Source organism: Syngnathus scovelli, chromosome 1, assembly GCF_024217435.2.
Source record: "Syngnathus scovelli strain Florida chromosome 1, RoL_Ssco_1.2, whole genome shotgun sequence".
NCBI lineage: Eukaryota > Metazoa > Chordata > Actinopteri > Syngnathiformes > Syngnathidae > Syngnathus > Syngnathus scovelli.
Genome location: NC_090847.1, coordinates 23,488,980 through 23,506,814, shown reverse-complemented (window position 1 = coordinate 23,506,814; position 17,835 = coordinate 23,488,980). Strand labels below are relative to the sequence as shown.

General features: G+C 42.4%; 1 long non-coding RNA gene across 1 annotated transcript in view; it reads left to right on the top strand.

Annotated features, from left to right (window-relative positions):
• The first annotated feature begins 415 nt into the window (after positions 1-415).
• Positions 416-17,835, top strand: part of LOC125989254 (uncharacterized) — a 30,913-nt gene continuing 13,493 nt past the window's right edge. The window contains exon 1 of the long non-coding RNA XR_011087388.1: positions 416-621. This is a non-coding gene — a long non-coding RNA (uncharacterized lncRNA). The remainder of the gene's footprint in view (positions 622-17,835) is intronic.

Here is a 17,835-nt window from a genome sequence, read left to right as displayed (position 1 = left end):
ACAGATGAATAAAAAGGGTTTTTCATTATTGAAAGCAGAAGAAAAGGAAGGAATGCAGTACAGGAGCCTTGTGATTTGAGTTTCGCTAACTAAAACTAACAGTACCCACAGTGAGATATTTATTTCTCCTATGTGGAATAACAAATACGATATGTGTGTGAGTTGCAGTGTAATTTTAACTTGACCCACGGAATCACAGCAGGCTTTTTTGTATTAAGTCTTCCTGCCTAGTCTGTAAGTTTTTTATTCATTTATTATTATTTTTTTTGTATTTTTTTTTTGGAGCGCAGATAACAAACAGGAAGAGTCCGTTATGGATTTTCACTCTGGCGGCGTGGCGATCGATACATCATCTTAAAAGTAAAATGCGCTTGTGCCAATTATTGCGCACGTCGGCCGCCTCGCGTGAGTAATCGGCCAATTTAGAGGACGACGGCGAGGCTAAGTGCGGCGGCCGTCGTCATAAATCGCCGACGTCCTCGCCGGGCCGTGCGCCCGACGTGTAATTAAGTTCCCAAAACGCACGTGTTAATATGGCTACCGCAGCGAAAGGTGCGCGGCGGGCTTTCGCTGACTCGTCGTCTCCCTGGACGGTCCTCAAATCGGACATTGGCAATAAAGGTAACAGCTCAGTCGAGACCGAAGCGCTGCTCTTATCTTTTATGTTAATACGTTGAACTTTTTTTAAAAAAGCTTATCTTACTTTCTAATACGCAATGGTTATAGAATATTTTATGTGATTGTATTTATTTTGTTGGATTAGGCAACTATTTTAATTGTCTTTAATCATTTTTAAAAATCCATCCAGACCTTTATATAAAATATTAAAATAATTTGACTGAAAAAATTCTATTTTTAAAACTTGGCTTTTTACTGTTAAGAAAAATGACAAAATAATTATATTGGAAAATGACATGTCTAGTTTGGGATTTTTAAAGGTATTTTCATTTGTATGTTTTTGCACTGGGAAAAAGAATTTATCCCGAGCACGTATGAAATGTATTTTAGAAAAGTATTCACGGTAAATATATTTAAATGTATAAAATCTGTATATTGAACATAAACCTGCAAATGTTTACTTATTCGTAAAGCTTTTGCTTACTTTTTGGATTTTTTTTTTCTGTTTTCTCCAGCCTGCATTTGCAATCATTCTGAATCATGCTATACTGATTTTATACCCTTATCCACCTTCTGCAAGTTTCTTCCCACATCGCCTTCATACTATCAAGTTTTAATTATTGCTCTAAAATGAATAGAACTGCATTTTATCAATGCATATTTGTGTTTTGTATGATGTTGGACAGAATGCGTGTCGTCAAGCACAGTTAATGCACCTGAGAGACTGCACTCAGCTGTTGGTGGTTGCAACACGAAATTTGCTCGGCCTGTCCATCGATCACCGTTTTGTTTTGAGGCAGACATTTCACGGTTCTTTCTAGAATCTAATCATCAACCACTGGAACAATTGTTGAAAACTCAGCCTATGAAGCCAGTTTAGTTTTGGTGGATATCTTTATCCTTAGGAGCCCCACAAAAAAAGTCTCAGGAAGCTACACCCAGAAATCCAAAGGAAGTCAATCGTTTTACTTTGAAAAATTCATGAAGTTCAATTGACTGTTTTCCTGAACCTGATTTGTACTGAAAATTCAGCCCAATGACCAACATAACAATTTCTAGAGATGTCCATCATGAAAATACCCACAAAAAACTTCAAGAAGCCCTGCCCAAAAAGACAAAAGACTGCTGACATAAATGTATATAATATGTACATTGTATATCTTGTGATTTCCTTCAAACACCGTATCGTTGCATCAAATTCTTTGACCGACGGTTCCGACAACACTGGCCACAAAATGGAGTCAACAAAGCGGCAGCGACATTGCGACTGTTTTCATTTTCTACCGCCTGGGTTGCGTCAAGTCGGTCCACCGCGCCGCATCCGTTGCATCAGCGGCACGGCATCCAAAGCGCTCGTTACGGCACGCCGGAGGACACAAAAAGCGCCTGCATAAAATGAGAAAATAACACCAGAATGATCAAAGCGCGTGTTTACGGGAGGGGTTGCGGTCAATGATACTCCAAAATCTGCCCCCAGGTGAGAGAATCAACAACATGATGTTCTCAGCTTGCCCCCTCGAGTCAATACACTCGTGCAGGGGCCGACTTGCTGCTTAATTACTGCAGCCAACGGTCAGAGGCGTGACTGTTTAAAGACTGTGGTTCTCAAGAGTACTCGCCATGGGATTTTGTTATTGTCTCAAAGTTGCAACGGGCTTTTACAGAAGTTGAGAACGACGAAGAAAAGATTTGATTCAAAAACAGAATTTGAAAACAGAGCCCCTTATTAATAAACTGACAAGGCCTTATAATGTGGTTGACTGTGTCACACTTTTACTACATATTCATATTGTGAAATAAGTCTCAGGTTAGCATGTACTATGTGGTGTGACTTATTTTAAAATGTAACTTAATATCATTCCCATTTACGTTCGAATACAATGTCATGTTACTGCGCGGCTAATTTTTGTTAGACAGGCTGTAATAGTTTAAATGTTTCCCATTATGTTAGCATTAAGCTAGCTGACGTTATGTAGTTTGCGTGAACATTTTCGGTGTTTAATATAGTGTTGGAATTGTATATCTCTACTTCTCATCTCTTCAATGTTTGTATGATCAAAAATAAAGTTCTTATTGGTTTAACTCCATTGTATGACTGTTTTGAGTGGATTTACACAATACGGGTCAAAATGACCCGCAACATAAACGTTTTTTTTTCTCAACATAATACAAGGTTTAAATGCATACATTACAATGATTAATTTTCATAAGCTTTATGCGTCAGTTTAAAAAAAAAATATTCCGTTAAACCCCAAGTAAAAACAATTTATTCTCGTCAAGGTAATTCCAAATAAAAAGCAAATTCCACCTCGGATGCATGTTAAATTTTTCAGACGCCTCCTGTAATTTATTACTACCTCTCCCCGACCCATGCATAATGGACTTGTAACCTATGTTTGGGTCCCGACCCACCGGTTGAGGATCACAGCATTAGACGTGTTGAAGGTGTTGTGTCATCGCAGGGTTGCCAGACTAAACGAGCATATATTCCCCCTTCATGCACTGCATAAAATGTTCAAAAGCCAGATGGTAATAAAAGCAGCACATGGAGAGCAAGCAGGGGGGGGATGCACCGGAGGGGGGAGGCCGCCTGGTGCTTGCGATGAGAGCGAGCGAGCGAGCGCACACGGCTGCTACCAGATAAGCCAAGTGGGCGCCTCTCTGCCTTTTTATTTTCTCTCGCCTCCCTCTCCGTCATTAGGGCGCTGAAACATTTGATTATGCGGGCTGGCAAGAAGTGTTTATTTGGTTTTTCTTCTTCTATTTACTGCCACGAGTGAGACGCCGCGGGGGCCCTAAAGAAAAGAAGAGTGACATGCAAAAGACAAGTGTAGTATTAACGCCTTCATGCATGAATTAGCTCCCCCAAGTGTTTTTATTACGACTCGTCAGGCATGACGGAAACGTGAAGAAAGGAAGTGTGGAGCTAGGCAAAAGTGCTTTTCTTCTATTGCCCCATCAGTCTGTGTCAAAATTGAGACAATTCAAAAGCTATTCACAGCAATATTTTAAGACTTGAGAGTAAAATGTGCATCAGGCAATACAATGAGAAACAATTCACAAGCAGTTTTTCTGGTGATCCTGAAAGGGGGATCCTTCCATCTGTGGTCCCTTCTCAAGGTTTCTCATTTTCCCCTGGCAGGGTTTTTTTTGGAGTTTTTCCTTGCCCTTTTGGGAGCTTAAGATCAGGGGATGCTTTGAGAATAATTGTCAATTTTGGCTATGTGAAGCCCTTTGAGACTGTTTTGTGATTTAGGGCTATACAAATAAACTTGACTTGACTTGACTTGACTCAGTCACTACAGTGAATGGCTGATGACCGTCAATTAAATCTTTGGCTAACTGTAGTAACCGATGCGATTCCGTACTTTGACCTTTAACGCATATAAAGTAGTAACCGTCTTTTTAATAGCATCCACTGTCGTGACTGATTATTTTTTTTCCAAGCCTAAAGGGGAATAAAACCTGCCTGCCTTTTGATCCCGAGCAAGTGGAGCGATATCCGTGAGCCGCCAATCATGCTGCATCCATCTTAAGTCTCCAAATGCAACAAAAGTTATTTGGGAGTCAGAGCGCGTGGTCCCGATTCGCAGCATCCCGCCTGTGACGAGGCGGAATATCCTAACGTATCCCTGACATTTCCCCTCCCAATTATACACTAATCCGGCATCCCCGCCACAATGTGTCTGCATTTATCAGTGGAAATTGATACCATTTATATTCATTTTGCAGCGTCACACAATAGCGCCGTACAGGAATGGATTGGCATCCTAAATGCGCGTGCATGGAAATGGCCAGATAAGACGTTCAGCAGCCTGAGCGGAAAGATGAAGATTTAAGGATTTTGGATCTATTTTGTCAACTGTTTTTTTGTGTGTGTGTGTGGGGCTGTTGGCTGTTTTTACCTGCATGGAGGAATTCCAAATGAGAACGCTATCTCCCTCCGTCAGTCAATAGGACTTACTTGAGGCCTGAGATGCTCACAAATTGGCCTTGGTTGTATGTTTCATTTAAAATCATGTCAGACGTGAACGTTTGTTTTTACACGTGGTCAGGATTTGGTCTTAACCCCCTGCTGTCGTCGTCTTAACTGGATCTCAACATTTCAAAGATCACAGCTCAAAGTCTTGCTCTTCACTTGGTTAAAATCTTGATCTGCCCTAGGTCTTGACTCCTTAAAGATCCACAGCTAGATTGGATTTTTCTCTAGACTTGTGTTGGGCAGAAAATAGGACCCTTGATCTTGAATCCCAGGCCTGTTGACTTGTTTACAGATGGTTGAAGTCATGACCATGACTCCTTAAGTCTAGGCCTCCGCGCCTTAAATTGCTTGATCTTAACAAGGATACTGGGTATGAGAAGTTACCCCAAAAAAGTAGGGTCATGACTTTTTCTGAGTCTGACGTCTTGACCTTAGCTCGATCTTGATGCTGCGATGTCATGATCTTGACTTTGTCTCAACTGTTCAAAGGTCTTGGTGTTGATTTGGACATAATAAATCAATGGTCTTGAATTGGTCATATTGGCTTAAAGTCCCTCAAAGTCAGGGGTGCCCAAGTCCGATCCTCAAGAGCCCCCATCTAGTCTGTTTTTAGACATATCCAACCCTCGTCCAACACACCTGATTAAAATGATTAACACATCTGCGAGCTTTGCAAACTCCAAAACGATCCTTATTATAAGAATCAGGTTCGCTGGACGAGGGCTACTTCTAAAACCGGTTTGGTAGGGATTCTTGAAGACCAGTCTGCTTACTAGTCTTGACTCCTCAGTCTTGGTCTTGGCTCCTGAGTCTAGGTATTGTCTCAACTCCTTGAATTCTGAAGTCTCGGTGTCACATGACCATTCAAGCTTCTCGTTGAGGTTTTACTCTGTGGTTATTATTTAGTTTGTTTTTGATCCAGTGATCCAAGCTGACATCGGGCTTCTCCCTCGTCTTCAGGTACGTGTCGGGCTGCACCCACCGTTTATCTTCCACCATTCTCCTTTCACGTTTGTTTCGAGTGCCACCTGTGAGTACAACGAAACGTGGTACAGTATCTAATTGCTGCAGGCGCCTGCCGTTATTATCTCTCCCTCCTGTTGTCCCACCGTCTAAATCCTTCACGTTATTGTCGGCACATTTTCATTATCTTTGAGAGAGTCGGCGCTCTCGGTGCGCTTTGATGAGTTTATGAACAGTGGCACCTTTAATCCGAGGCAAGATGCTCTGGAGAGCTCACATCAGAGCGCCGTCAGCCAGGAGGGACCAGGCTGATGCAATTTTACATTTGTAATAATAATCTGGGAAGCCTTTAATGCGACTCAAACAAAGCCCCGTCAAAAGGAATACGGCCCAGTTTATATGAGGTAAGGGAGGCTGCTGCTCTCGTTTGTTTGTTGCAGCACACGCTACAAATGGATTTCTCATTACGACTGTGTTTCCTCTACACCTGTGAGGATACTGACCTTCGCCAGCTCACAATTAGGAACACTCGGAGGAAGCCTTTCATGCAAATTGGAGGGATTTATGAGATGTTTTCCAGAGACATTATAGGGGCCATCTGATCGGGAGCTTTGAATCTTGACGTCAAAGTTGATTATCAGTACAATGTATTATCCCACATTGCCATTTTTACACGCTATTAGCCAATTTTAGTTGGTCAAAATAGATTGAGAACAAATTGAGGGTTGTAAAACTCCATTTCTTCCCTCACTCAACAGGAGCTGCATGGCATTACATCTCCTAAAGATTAGTGTGAGAATCTTTGTTTGTTGGGATGTCAGCAAAAGTAACCCTAACCCAAAAGTCACATTCAATTTTATAATAGGTCATTTTAATACTAAAAGTAGCATTCATCTCATACATGACTAGAAAGAACGCCCTTTAGCTCTAAAAGACGCTGCCTGTTCAAAATTACAAATATATACTATTTATGAATACATATGGAAATAAATACAATTTAATTTAAGAGAAAGGAGGCAGTTACCAAAGCAACATTTTTACTGTATTGTTTTTCCGGTTCTTCTACAAAATGAGACTCGCTCTCACCTGTGCCTGTCATCGCCGGGACGGCAGAGCAGGACAGAAAAGATTCTCCGGATCTCTCCTTAAATTGCCAATTAGCTTTAATGAGAGCTTTAATTTTAATGAGATGTGCCATTCATGTGCACGTCAACACAATCATAAGCCGAGCGACCGGTCAGCGGACCTCCGCCCGATCAGGGTTGATTTCTTCTCGCCCCACCGCCATCCCTCCTGCCCTTTTTCCTTTTAATTCTTTTCATTTATTTCTTTCCAGCCGGAATGTCAGTCCATCTTATTCTAATGAAGCTTTGATTTCTGCGCGTTCCGGAGCATCCGAGCCGTAACGATCCGCCGCCCGCAGCCCCGGCCTCAATTAGATTATCCGTGGGGGAGGCAGAAGTGGGGTGGCGGGGAGACGGGATGATGTTGATGGTGGTGGTGGGAAGCATTAAAGGCATTGGCATGACTGACCTCATGCCGGAGGTTTGATATAAATTGCGTTAATGGTTTTAATCCCTCTGAGTGCACAAGTTAGTTTGACAGGACTTTTCTGTTCAACACGGAGGATGATGGAGAAGTCCATTAAAATGTTGTTGTGTTGCAAGCTTGGGAATTTCCACGCTTTTGTTTTATGACTTGAAGATTACACTTGCTTTGATAACTGTTGGTTCCTCAAACTCATTTCAGACTATCGTAGTTGTCCTCTGTTGGTAGTCACCAATCCAGGTTGTCCTCAATCTTAAATCTCGTGGTCTTCATCCGAGGCTGTACCCATCTGAGCCTGGAATCCAGGTTTTTTTTTTCTACATGCTGACTCGCGAGAAGAGTTGCGTCTGCTACTTGCCGACATTGCATGCTCACCTCATTCATCCCTAATCCCACGTCACATTCATCTCCAGTCTTGCTGGTCCCATCCAGGTTACATTCCAACCTAATCCTGACAGTCCCCACCTTGTTTTTTTTTTTTTTTCCATCCTCTCAAGTCTTTCATTGCTTTCCTCATCCTTGTTGCTCCCAATGCAGGGATCAGATTTCTTTCTCCATCCTGGAAATCTTTAACCTGGTGAGCCCTTGAACATACTCAATACCTATGACTTACCTGTAGTGTCCACTCCTTATATACTTTATATCCATCCCACGTCCAGTTTCGGTGATCTCTATCCCAATATTCCCATTCTTGGAGTCTCCATCTTGTCAGTTGCCCTTTTTCATAGTCTCTACCCTAACTTTTTCCTATTTCCATTTATTGTACCCAGTGTCCTGTTTTTTTTCTATTGCAGTCCCTTTTGTGGCCATCCTCAGTCCGCTGTCCCCGGGACATACCATGGTGTTTTTCTTTGTCCAGGAAATCCTCATCCTGGATGGCCTCATCTTCATCCCCAACATGGATTTCTATTTTTTGGTTGCCCCTATCCTGGGTGTTCCCATCCCTGCTGTTCCCATCCAGATAGTCTTAAACGAGGTGGATGGTCGTCTCATGCTTTTTCACAAGTGTGTTATGTTGACTACAAGCGGAAGTCACTTTTGTTATTCCGAATATGTGACAACCGCGGCTCATCCCTGCAGAAGAGGCTGCCAGCTGCAGATGACATTAACATTAAAAATGGGAGTGACCGTTCCGAAAGCAGCTATGACCAGAAAGAGACGCCAGAAAAGTTATCATACTTGAATCTTGAATCTTTAACACTGAGTGAAAATGTCTTGGGTAAATCAGAAAACATATCCATTGAAAGTGTTGGTAATGAGGCGTTTTTCCTGTAAGCTAAAATCTTCTCGTCAAGGAAATGTCATCAGCTTTCGCCGTGGTAACTGCCGCCCAGCCACGATTAAGGGTTACCACTTTTAACTCCCACACGAACCTTTAAATGCAATTTAGGATGGGGAATGGCGCAGCTCGGAATGTTAGATGTGTGTAATTAAAGGGGAATGAGCAATAATGTGTATGGCGCCAGGTCATCCTTTACGTGCCACTATGGGGATCTGCATAGAAGAACAAAATTTTTAGTTTCAAGCACAGTGCAGGAAGATCGGGCAGTGTGTGTGTGTGTGTATGTGTGTGTGTGGGTGCATGTGTGTGTGTGCGTGCGCGCGTTTGTGCTGAGGAGCCTCGGGGTGCTTGTGAACAAGGTTTCGAGATGGAGTCAGAAGAGGACCTGAGGGAAACGCTGTCGTTTCTGGCAGCTCACGTCCATCCAGAAAGTCCACAAAGTCCATAAAGTGTCATGCGGACGTTGTGTGGCTGCAGGTCCAAACAGTCGTACATTCTGCCAGAGAAAAAAAAAAAAAAACAACCCGAGCAAGCGAGCAAGCACAACACCTGCAGGCTGATTTATTTTATTGTGGCACATCCACACGCCGCTTTTGTTTACAGCCAAGAATGTGACGTGAATATCTACCACCTCAATGCATCTATAATGTTTCGATTATACAGAAAAATGATACATTTGAACAATTTCAATTGCATGAGCCCTAAAATTTACAGTTTTTAACCAAATTGGGAGATGTATATTTTCAGGCATGGTTGCTCAAGACTTTTTAGTGGGTCTACTAATAATGGACAGGTCTACTAATTTTTAGGTTGCTCGGTAAGACTGGCTTTGGGAGGCTGAATTGAAAAAGAAAATCCAGGGGTCACCTTTTCTTGAGAACAAGCACTAAAATGTCTTCTTTAGAGCAAAATAGATGCCTACCTGTGTATTTTGGTGCGGGGCTTAATGAGGCTTTTTTGTGGGTCAGCTTATGTTTGACATGCCTACCAAATGTCAGTTTGCTAAGTCAAACAAACTTTGGGGGCTTAATATAAAAAAATAATAATCCAAGGGTGATCCCTGGAAATGGCCCTAAATGTCCACTGTAAACCAAAATGTCAGACTTCTTGTATTTTTTGGGGCGTGGATTTTTTGTGACTTTTTTTATTCTTGACTGACATGTCACCAAAAAAAAATCATATTGCTAACAGCAACTATCCTTGGAGATTGAATTTTTCAAAAAGTCCTGGGGCCACTCAGCATGGATTCCACTTAGTGGGTGCATTATTAGGTAGCCTTTTAGCCAGCAAGTAAAAGGCTAACCTTGGTGGGAAGCGTTGACTGCCGCCCACACGGGAAGTGAGTCATGCCAGTTTATGAAAAACATTTGATCGCCTACACGCTTCGGACACTTCAATAGGTACACCTGCATAAGCTCTAGCCATCAAAAGCTAACTAGAAATGGCTCCTTTTATGGTCGTGAGAGTATAAAAATACCATTGTTGTCTGCACCTATTCCCATCATAAGTGGCCAATTGTTGCCTAGAACGAGTTGACTGCTTACAGACTGGACATCAACCTATCATTAGCCGTACCTGGAATGATTTACTTTGACCAATTGCTGCTCTTACATGGAATGACAAGTGGGTCAAAGTTAATGGACGGTACATGAAAATGGAAAGCCGTGACGGTAATTTTCCAAAGAACCTCAAGGTGCAGTGAAATGGAAGTGTTTTATTTGAGATATCAGGTTGCCTGAATTCAAGTCAGTCAGTTAAATATGTTTGGAATAGCGCCCCCTGGCTTTGCAGTGCATAATCAGAGGCTTTGCAGAGGACGTGTATCATTAAGACGTCTTCATCCTGAAGGTGAACAAGATGGAGTATCATCGTCTTCGTCTTTTGGCCTCGAGAGAAGTAAAGATCGTCCCGGGTGAGAGGAGGTCTCTCCCGTAATGGCGACTCTGGGAGACGAGACTTCCCGAGGTCATGCCGCTGACAGTTTAAAGAATCTTTTGACCCGTCAGCCAGCGCAACGCTAGTTTCTCCGCCGGTGATTATACCGCCACTTCTAGGGCCCCCCCCCCCCCATCAGCTGACGGGGGCTGACAGAGAGGGTCGACCCGGCCGCGGGAATGATGTCGTGTGGTAAGACCGTCAGGACGGAATGGCAAAAGTGTCTGGAAGCTTCCTTGTCAAAGCAACGAGGTCAATTTCAAACTGTGTCATCAGGGCAAGAACTGTTTTAATTGGCTGGCTGGTCAATGTTATTTTTGTCACAGCTGGTAAAGTCTACGCTTCTATACTCGGGATTACTTTTGGAGACTTGTTGATTCCTCTTTTGGGAAAAAAGACGGACCTGTTGTTGTCGATCAAGTATCAACACATGACAATTGCATGATTGTGAGCCTGAGCAGGCTCCATCTTGAGCTCAACTGTCAACAATTGTGTGTTCAAAGACAACTCAATTTTTTTTTTCCAAGTTTAAGATAACAACACTTAACTTACTGTTTCTTGCCCAAGTCAACAATTGCATGTTTGTGCTCAGAAGTCGCCTCGTGTGTCCAAAGGCTGTTTAAACTGCCGTGTGTTTACCATGTGCCTCTTTCTTACCAGATAAAAGCCTCCGATTTTTTACAACGGTAATAAAAAGTGCCACGACACATCTTCATATCTGCAGAACATAAAAAAATCGAAAACGCATCAAAGCTAAATGGTGGACATTTGTTTTGTTTTTTAAGCCCTGCAAGTTCATATTGATTTTCACAGAGTGGAAATGTAATTTTTCTTTGTCCTTCCTCGCCTGCCTGCCAATCAGAGGTGAGAGTACGAACTCCCACCGACATCTCTCACTTGACAGCCTCATTTCCAAGACGGGAGGCCAAAGTGGCGGCCAAGCCAGCAAGCCGGCCGGCGGCTTCTGCTTTTGTCTCCTCTCATTTCCCAGAGAAAAAAAAAAAAACGAAGAAAAAAAAAACAGCGGGAGAGTTTGAGATGGTCCTCCCGACCGTTCAGCCATTAACTGCCAAGCTGATTGCTTTGTGCAAAAGGTATCCAAAGAAAGAGGGGAAAGAAATTAGGAAATAATGGGCGGGAGTAATGGAAGACGATGAAAAGTGGCAGCCTGGCTCATCTTGGCAAAGTTGAAAGAAAAAGAGAAGGTGGCAGGAGAAAAAAAAAATGGTATCACCGATTAGAGGTGAGATAAAGGGAGTCCTCTTTTTCTCCCAGGATTTTAGCTTGCTATGAAGTGGGGATGATAAAACTTATATTTTAAAAAAAGTAATAATAATATTTCCCTTCAGAAACATCTCAGATGAATGAATGTGCATCAGTTCCGAGAAATGTATGGCAAAGGATTTTGGTTTTTTTGTAAAAAATAAACCGAGCGTGTATACAAAAAAAAACAGTACACAATTAAGATGAAAAATTCATGGAAAACTGAACCATCTGAAAATTAGGGCATACAAAAAACAATGTTCCATCGCATACAAAGAAACGGTGTTTATTTACCGTATTCAAAACTGTGTACTTTCGCTGTACTTTCCAATTCAAGCTCTTATGATGTCGATGCCGTGCTAGAAGCTTTATTCAATTTGCCATTTTAATCAAATTGGATTTTTCATTTGTTGGATTATGACTTGTTTTTTGTTCTAGAAAAGCACAAGATAAAAATCAATTTGAACCTGACTAACTTAGCACGAATGGCGAGTAGAGATTGCAGCTATAGTTTATGCTAACATGTATCCTCTATGAGTTGTATATATCTACTTGTTCACTGTATTCAGTATAAATAGTGTTTATTGATAAAACGAGCTAGTGTTTTACATTACCTTTAAACACACTTTAACATGCTGCAATAGGATAGCAACCCATTTTGTCCCTTTCTTCGTATATTGACCAGGAAATGATGAAGTAGTTCTTTTTTTTCCTGCCCCATCCCTCGCCTCCCTTCAATATTGAGCACAATGAGGCGCTCAGCTGGATGCTTTAGCAGCGGCGTGCCGCTAACAAGCAGTTGAGGGAACTCCAGCTATAAGGAGGAGGGAAAAATCAACAGTTTGATTTGCAAAACGCTGCACTCGGACCAGGAGGAGCCCATTACGGGAAGAGCGAGGAGGAAGCTGAGGTCGGAGAAAGATGAGGAAGGCGACGCCGGGAGCGGGAAGAGTGTCGATATCACAGCTCCAATTACGGCTTTCTAAATGGGCCCAGTGTCGGAGGGAATGAGGGGCTCCATCCATCTGTCCCGACAGCCGCTCTCCTTAGCCCGTCACTCCCGTTTGCCGCCGCAATCTGTACGTTTCTACTTGGCCTCGCAAATTGATAATCCGATTGCGCCGTAACCCGGTTAGCCGCACGGTGCGCCTTAGCAGAACGAAGAGGAGGAGGATGAAGCCGCAAGCGTGGCAAATCCAGAGAGCTTGAATCTGCTTGATTGATCGTCAAGGAAATTCACATTCGATTAACAATCGTGGCGGAAGCCTAGAAAAGCCAACTGGATGAGTTTTTTGGTGGCAGTGTAACGGCCTTTTAAGTCCAAAAGTGGTTCATTCCAACTGACGTTTGATGAAATACGGTCAAATTAGATATTGTACAAAAACTCATACGATACGACATCAGCATACGACTGATTCAATTATGATACAATACAAAGTGATGAGATATCAATAAATAACATTAAATAAAATGTACTTCAATTACGATACAAAGCGATTAATTTCTATGAATATAACATAAGGCACAATACATACGTACAATTCAATCTGGTTCAATTTTGCAACACTTGATACCGCACAAAAATAATGTTTTGATTTTGACACAAAGTGATTCGGTCCAACCGTACCGTACGATTCACTGAAATTACGGTATGATACAGTATAACACAATTCACTCCATTAGGCGATACACTATTTCTATGATACAAAACGATTAACTTCAATTAAGATGTGATTCATTCCTGTTACATTTCCGGCACAATGTAATTCACAATTCGCTCCAATTAACATAGTAGGATAAAATGCGATTCACTCTGCAAACCGTATGATGGCGATTCACACAATTACGATTCAGCACGATGCAATTCATTCCAATTCCACTGTGTGATTCACGTCTGCTACAATTAGATGACGTAACACGTTACGATTCGGTCCTGTAACAATGTTACACTCTACTGTGTGATTCATGTCTGCTACAATTAGATGACGTGACATGTTACGATTCGGTCCTGTTACAATGTTACACACTACGACGTGGTAAACTATGATACAAAGCGATCCATATTCATACACACTCTGATTATGATTCATTTAAATCATTATGCGATAGGAAGAGATTCAATCTGAAGCCATAAAATATCATTCACTGATTCCAATTTACTCTGAATGTAAAACGATTCACTGGAATTACCATTTAATACGATACAATGTGATTCACTCAGATTACGATAGCGGTCGGCGATCACTAGCATTAGCGAGCCCTGTAATTGGATTTAAGCAAGTGGTTCATTAGATTTCTTCAGAGAGTTTGGGAGACAGAATAGCTGCGAAGCTAAACTTTACGTGTGCCAATAAATAAAATATTTCAGTTGGCTGCAGTTTTGCTCTTCATGGATTTGTTGAAGCGGCGCAGGTAACGGCGTTCATACAAAGAGGAGCTCCGGAGTTCGATGGAGGCGAGCGATCCCTCGCCAGGCTCCATATTGATCCCGGGGCTCTTCTCGTGGCCCGCGGCAGATGAATAGCGCAGCGCCGACGTAATTGAGTCTTTACGGAGCGCACGTGAAGACGGCAGAGGTGGAATGGCTTTCAGATTGTCAATCTGCTCCTCCATTACGCTGCTTGGCTGTGCATGTTTGCCAGAGGACCGCGCGCATCTCAATGCGCTTTTTGTGCCGGCAGCGGCGCCGGCCGCGGGTGAGCTTGCCGACGTCTCGCTTTCTTCGTTTAACGGCCGCTGAGTCTGGAAGATGGCAACATCAGCTCGAGTGAGTGAGTGAGTGAGTGAGTGAGTGAGTGAGTGAGTGAGTGAGTGAGTGACAACCCTCAATCTGACTCCCTCGTTTGAGAAAGTGATTTACCGTATTTTCCGGACTATAAGGCGCACCTAAAAACCTAAAATGTTCTCAAAAGCTGACAGTGTGCCTTATAGTCCAGCACGCCTTATATATGGACCAAATTCCTAAATTTAAACTGACCTGAAGCATTGTATCATGAACTCAATCATAAGTGGCCCGCTGAAGACTATGAATCATGAATCAAAAAGACTATGGATCATTATTTTGTGATTATAAAGTAATTTGTTGCGTCTGAAGTCGAAATAAAAAAGATAAAATGGAGAATGATTTGATTTGAATTAAAAATCTGACATGATGTTTTTAAATGGACCATTCATTGAAGGTGCGCCTTATAGTCCGGTGCGCCTTATAGTCCGGAAAATACGGTACCTTGTGTATCGTGTAAGTGAGTTACTTACATGATAAGTGAGGGAATGAATGTGTGATTGAGAGTGCATTATTTATGAGCGAGTGAGGGAGTAAAGTGTGTTTCCACGTACAGCAGAATCGTCCCAGTTAGTCGTTAATGGCAAAATCATGAAAAAGACCATTGGAAAATGCCCCGACGTCATCTCAGCTGTGCCGTCGTCGCCATGGCGATGGCAAAGACTCGGGGGAGGATTAATGGCCGTCGAATGGCGAGGCATCTGCAGCTCGCTACACCGCCAACTGCTGCTGTCACGTGATGAAAAAGAACCTCTTGGAGCTAACGTGAGCTGACTTCCTGTGTGACTCGGTCTTCCTGTCTGTCATTTCTTCTGTGTTGTATTCTTTTCAACCTCCAACTTTTACTCTCACCAAATTGTTTGCTTGTTGGGGACCGGTTCTTTTGGTTCCTAGATAGGCCCTGGGGTTACACTCAATGCCACGGTGATTTCAGGGTAGAGTTCCGGTTTCTCTGTGATTCTCCAAGTATATCAATCTTAAGATTAGAGTTAAGTTTTTTGTTCGTTCTTGCCACTGACACAAACTTCTTAATTACAAAATACCCGCAGCCAGATGTCAGTAAGTGTCTTCTGCAGATGATAAAAAAATTAAATAAAATGAGGTGTATATGTGAAAAGCAAACCTGCTGCCAACTTATTCAATGCAGCAAACCTTGACAAGCTAAAGCCTGAAGGCCGCCGTGTATTTGCCTTCCGTGCCGCGACCTCAACCTGGACCGGGCCTGCGAGTCCGCCTGACAAGACGAGGTCAGTGACCCGGACAGCCTTTAGAGTCGTCAAACCTTGAGGCGGGCTTGGGAGCGTCACCTTTCCTACGAGTTCAGGAAAATGTGGACACAAAGAGAAACACAAACTCCCTTTGGACCTCATTGTCTGTGGATGCTGATGTGTCATCTTAAAATCGGACAGACAGGGAGATCTTTTTTTGTTTTTAAATGTTGGATTCAGACATTTTTCAGACTTTAAAAATAATGTGAAGAACCACATAAAAATTAGGGTTAGTTAAGATTCAGACATTTTTCAGACTTTAAAAACCACATAAAGAACCAGATGAAAAAAATAAATACGTGAGTAGGTTGAGGTTAGTTTTAGTTGATCTTTTACACGAAATGTCTTTACATTTTCTAGATTAGTCGATAATTGAACAAAAACACCAGACACACTCAGGGATTTACTAATAATCGTGATAAGTGAAGAAGTAATACCAAACTGACCAAATTGTCAATGCCATTGTAACTTTTTCAAAGGAACTCAAAATTGTATTCATTTTAATTACATTTTTTCTTTGTCTGGAAATCAATTATTTCATCAAAAGTCATTCATCTTTTTTATTTTTGTTATTTTTTCATTTCAAAGGTGTCACCAGAGCAAACAATATCAGCTTCGAAGTGTTACAGCACCAAACAGTTTGAAACGGGAGAGGCGGTCTTCCTACAACAGCTTTTTTTTGGTTGATTATTTTCTACCCGCGGTCTCGATATGTTCCGGTCGGCAGGTTGCCGCGTCGCCGGCTATCTTGGATCACAGCGGCGTGACCTCTCGCTCTCATCTGGCTCTCATCCCCGTCACACCTGCCCAAACCACGCTCCGCCAGCATGGCCTCACTCAGTGGTATCATGGCGCCCCCTAGAGGCCACTTTTTCTTCCTCCTCATCCCCCTCTTCGGCATCAGCGGGGCACCTCATGCATATTTCATCAGGTTTAACTCCACTTAAAATATGCATTCTAATTGGGCCTAAGTGGCACAGCTCAGCTCCCTAAGTAGCTCCTCCGCTCGTGCGCTCACGTCCTCCTCCTGACGGACACGTTCGGTCTCAGTCTGTGTTCTCCTGCCGGCTGTCTCGTCTTGTCTTCTTCCTCCTTTTTTTTTTTTCTACTTCCTCACAGACTTGACCATGTCGTGTTGCTTTGTTTTGAGCACATTGTACACAAGGAGGAAGGGAGGTGCGCACTGTGGGGATGCTAATCTGGCTAATGTTAGCTCATGTTTATTTGGATTATGGAAGAGCTTTCAAGAAAACAAAACTTAGTGGGGTACACCCTGAACACATTTTAAATATAATGTTTAAATATAATGTTCAGACACACTTATGTATCACTCTTTGTCTCACATACACACACATAGAGCACACGTGAGTTAGTTAGTGTGAGCTTAGCGAGTGCACAGTGTACGTACGTGGTGGAGTGTGTCGGGGGCTCGGCGACATGATGGAGCACACTGTGAGGCAGGAGGCAGCACTTTGTTTCCATGGCGATGGCAGAGCAACTAATAACATGGTGGTGGTAGATAAGACGGCTCACACATATGCTGGAACAGGAGGTGTGCGTGGATGATAAATATCCAATCAATCACTCAGCAAACAAATTTTTTCTGAAATGTTTAAGGTTGAGCATGTACAATTTAACGCCCCCTGGATTTGAATTTTCCATTACAGGAATAGAAAAGAGCCATGGGTTCAACATGACGTGGCCCGATGGATAATGTTACTCGGCAACATTTTTATTACGTTTTGATGACAGGAACTTTGATGGTCAGCTAGAGGTCCTTGTGAAGTTGGACTTTTCAGCAGTTCTTAGACGTTTATCAATATGAAGAATGTGGGTTCTCGTAAACTTGCCAAGCAGTAAAATGCAGATACAATGATTCCCTATAATTGCTGTGTTTATTCTTTGTGTACTTCATGTCAGGCACCTCGCTGGGCAGCTATACATCCTTGAGAACGCATTTGTTTAAAATGTTTTATAAGATAAACGATTCTGGCGTCAGGGGGCATTTTTTTATTATTTTACTGAGTGAGGAGTGATGAGAACCCCTAAAGTTTTCATCAGGATACAATTTGGAGTACTTTCATGAATTGTGAAGCCAGCAAAAAGGCGATTAATATACTAACAGCGACTGAAAAAAAAATCATGATGGCCACACTTGTTGATGATTTGAAGAAAGAAGTGAAGAGCTATTTCG